The 4558-nt window shown below is 44.3% G+C and overlaps 1 pseudogene; it reads right to left on the minus strand.

The window, feature by feature from the left end:
* Window positions 1-2455: 2455 nt before the first annotated feature.
* On the minus strand, window positions 2456-4292 carry LOC142448604 (replication protein A 70 kDa DNA-binding subunit pseudogene; annotated as a pseudogene).
* Between the last annotated feature and the right edge of the window lie 266 nt (window positions 4293-4558).

Here is a 4558-nt window from a genome sequence, read left to right on the forward strand (position 1 = left end):
TAGTCCAATGCCTTAGAATAGTAAAAAGAAACGGAAGTAATCATCTTTTTGGTGTTCTCTGCTTTCACCCAAAATCCACCTGACATCTTCAGTGATATCTTCTTCTGAATACAGCCCTCTCAATGTACTGCTTATGTACATCCCTGTTATTGGATGATCTTCAGCAAAATTTTACTTGCATGTGGTATTAATGATACTATGCTATAGTTGAGCATTCTGTTGGGTCACCTTTCTTTGGAATGGGTACAAATATGAATCTCCTCCATCAGTTGGTCGAGCAGCAAGCAGTCTTCCAAATTTCTTGGCATGAGTGTTTTCAGTGTTGCATCAGCTTTGGGGACATTTCTATTAGTATTCCTGAAGCCTTGTTTTTGACTAGTGCATTCAGTGTAACTTAAACTTCTTTCCTCGGCATCATTGGCTCTTGCTCATATGCTACATCCTGAATTAATAGAATGCTGACTTGGTTCTGTTTTGCATAGTGACTCTATATTCTTTCCATCTTCCCTTGATGCTTCCTGTATCATTCAATATTGTACTCATCAAATCTTTCAATATTGCAACTCAAAACCTGAAATTCTTTTTTTCTTGAGTTCTTTCAGTTTAAGACATGCTGAGTGTGTTCTTCCTTTTGTGGTTTTCTAACTCTAGATCTTTGACTATTTCATTGATATTTTACTTTGTCTTCTTGAACTGCCCTTTGAAACTTTCTGTTCAACTCTTTGACTCCATCATTTCTTGCATGTGCCTTAACTACTCTACTCCACGATTAAGCCCAATGTTAGAGTCTCTCCTGACATCCACTTTGATCTTTTCTTTCCTGTCTTTTTAATGACCTTTTGCTTTCTTCATGAATGATGCTCTTTATGTTCTTCCACAGCCCATCAAACCTCTGTTATTAGTGGTCAATGCATCAAATGTGTAATCAGGATATACTCAAAACTCAGGTGAGATCGACGCAAGGTCATATTTTAGCTCTCAAGGACTTGTTTTAATTTTCTTTACCTTTAACACTAACTTATATATGAGTAATTGATTATCTGTTCTGATCTGCCTTTGACCTGGTTTCAACTGCTGATATTGGGCTTCTCCATCGTCTCTTCCCACAGAAGTAGTCAATTTGATTTCTGTGTACGCCATGCGGAAAAGTCCACATGGATAATCCCCCTTTCCATTGTTGACACAAGAGATTTCAAATGAAGAACTCATCTTGTGATCATGTGATCTCCAGCTTCATTTCTATTGCCAAGACCATATTATCCAACTAATTTTCCCTCTTCATTTCCAGCTTTTGCATTCCTGTCGCCAATAATTATGGATGCATCTTGATTGCATGTTTAATCAATTTCAGATGAAAGATATTGGTAGCATTCTTCAATTTGTATCACCCGTTTTTATGGTTTGTGTGTATGTTTGAATAATAGTTGCATTGATTGGATTTCCTTGAATGGGGATAGACATTATCCTATCACAAATAGCATTGTACGTCAAGATCGATCTTCAAGTGTCCTTTTTGGCAATGAATGATACCTGGTTCCTCTTGAACCTGTCATTCCTGCCATAGTAAGCCACGTGATTTTCTGATTAAAAATTGCTCACTGATGCCTCGGACATTTCAGCTCACTGACTCCTAGGACATCAATCTTTATGTGTTCCAATTCATTTCGAATGACCTACTATATTTTTTCCTGCGGTTAGAACATAGCTTTAATCAAGAAATGAAACATAAAAATGCTAGACGTATGTACAGGTAGAATGTGTGCAGTCAACAACCCAAAACGCAACCTTCACTGAAGTGAAAATACTGAAGCCATGCTTTGTAGTGGCCTGCATTTCCCCTGGGGACGGCAATGCGGATCTGCCTTCCTCAGAAGAGACGATTTTGATTAATATCAGACCCATCTGACTCAAGTCTATTAAGCCCTGGAGGAAGGATATTCTTCAGATAGGAGCGATGTCTTCGATTAATAATTCTGCCGTTTTGCCTTCCAAGCACTAACAACTACAAGGCTGGCACCTTTAGGAAGACCGCAACTTTGAGTTCAAGGGAGGCACCTCCACTACACTCTCGCAAGGTGCCCAACACCGCAGCTCGCAAACCGCCCCCCGCCCCACTGAAGAACTCAGTGGTGAAGGTGACACCACTGGAGAAGTAAAACCCCCACAACATAATTTATTTCACTGTTAGTAGATTTGGGGTAATCTCGTGTGACATAATCCCTGCTAAAGATATCAAAATTTCTATAAAATTGACTGGTGCCAGCATCTACTGGCTGATCCCCAAGGTCTCCTGAGATGGCTTCCTGCCATCCAAGTGCTCACTGCGCTCCCACCAGTTGGCTCCACACAGAAGAGGAAACTGCTCGGTCCACCATGAAGGGGAAGCCTGCACTGTGCGGTTAATGTGCAATTGTCACATGGGGTGGAAAGAAATCAATTTCACCTCAGCTCTTTATTATTTGCAAACCTCTGCCCAGTCAGCACCATCCTCCCCGTGCCACTGCATGGGCATGGCATTCTTCCTGTTCACAGGCAGCCTTCTGCCATTTTCCCGGTGGTCCACTGGCTTCACATCCACCAGAGGCCTTCATTTGAGACTCAAAGTTGTAGGTCTCTAGATTGACCCTGATCCTGAATGGGAATGACCGGAAGTTGGCATCCTGGAAAGCTTCCACAAACGCCTATTCACTCTTCTCTTTTAACCCCCCGAGGTGAGCAGAGCTCTGCCCAAGAATGGCCTCGGCAGACTCCTGGAAACACGTCACCCACTGGTTCTCTAGAAAATCTGCAATATTTGCCGACAGGATCAGGCGGTACATGCAGTTGGGAAACCCGCTGTCACATTTCTCACAGCGGTACAGGCCGTTCTGCTGGTCAATCACTTTCTCGTTGCTCTCCTGAGTCGGGCAGGCCTGATACATGCAGCTCTCCTTGCGAAGTACACCACGGTGGCCACGGTGCTAAAGTAGTCTGCCTTGTCCCCCTGGCCCAGGTACTCCGACTTGACTTCCTAGAGGGTTTTCCAGTTGGTGTTGCTCCCTCTGACTCCACCACTCTTTAGATCAGAGATGGAAACACCATCTAAGGCTTGTCCTTCTGAGTCAAACCAACCATGAAGCTTCTAGGCCTCTGGGATATCAGGATTCACAATGACAGTGCTTGAAGACAGCACTGAGAGGCTCCGTCCACCAAAATCAGACACTCTGGCTCCTTTGATAGCCATCAAATCTATCCGCATCTTCTCCCTACAGAGTAGCAGATACCACCTTCGCAGACATGTCCATCAAGTAGATACTTTTCTTCGAGATCTCTCTGTTGTTGGGCCTCACTATGATTTTCATAGCTCTTGCAGACCCCAATGATGTCCACAGGTGAGTCTTTGGGTTTGCTCTCTAGGTCCCCGATCCCTGTGAATCAAACTGAACTGTGGGTAAGTGATGGTCATCTTCACAGGGCAGGACAGACGTCTCATTGTTGAAGGTCATCTCAGTCATTTTCAATAGCTGTGAATTGTTCATTAGCAATCTTGTTCACTTCAATCGGGGCAAGAACTTGTCCACTTGCTCATTGAAAGTGGTGGCTTGGATTTCACCGCTTTCATCAACCATTTCTATAGAGAAAAGCTTTCCTTCCCCTCGAGAATTGCTCCAGGTATGAATCTGACTCTTGTTGGTAACACAAGCGCAAATAGTCCACTTGGACTGGTAAGGAGTGAGGCTGGCAGTGGGCACCGCTTTGGCCTGTGTGCCCCCAGGAGTGCTCTCCAGACTGGTACCTCCACCAGGTTTTCCAAAGGTCTTGGAGGCACCGTAAGCCTTACATGCAGTGGAACCCATTCCTGAATACCCATTCTGTTGCTGGGGTTTGCTGATTGGTAGACTGGCTGCTGAGACAGGAACAGGGACTACTTGCTGCTGCTGACCATGACCTTCATTGTAAGGTACTGGATTGCCTATCTTTATCCCAACTGCTTCGGCCAACTTCAAAACGTCCAACTCCATCAAAAAAGAACAACTCTCCTTCCATCTTTGAGTGTGTTCACAATAAACCGGTTAATCTGGCAACTGCAGTTGCTGGACAACTGTTCTTCTTCCACCAGAGGGTTCAGCTGTGTGGCCAACAAGAACGAGGACAGCGTGTTCACACTGTCACTCATCAGCAGCCGGTAGCGGAGTGGACTAATCCCCGTGATAATGGGACAGATGTTAATGACTTGGAGGACAAGTTTTATGGATGCATCTCCCTGCTGCATGATGGCCGCAATGGCCCCTTCACTCAGTTGGTTGGCCATGGCTCCTCAACTGACCTATATTTTTAATGACCTCCTATGTTCACACATTATACATTCTGAGTTCCAATTATTAGTTGATGTTTGCAACTATTTCTTTCCATTGTATGTTGTGTTCCGTCAGGCTTTACTCCAGCAGGCTTATTATGGTGACTGTACTTTGAGAAGGCAGCGCATCCTCAGCCATATTTTGAGTGCCTTCTGACCTGAGGGGCTCATCATCTTGCGCCCTGTCAGTATTCTGCTTTTATTCATACGGCTTTTCATATC

Source organism: Tenrec ecaudatus, chromosome 5 (assembly GCF_050624435.1).
Source record: "Tenrec ecaudatus isolate mTenEca1 chromosome 5, mTenEca1.hap1, whole genome shotgun sequence".
Taxonomy (NCBI): Eukaryota; Metazoa; Chordata; class Mammalia; order Afrosoricida; family Tenrecidae; genus Tenrec; species Tenrec ecaudatus.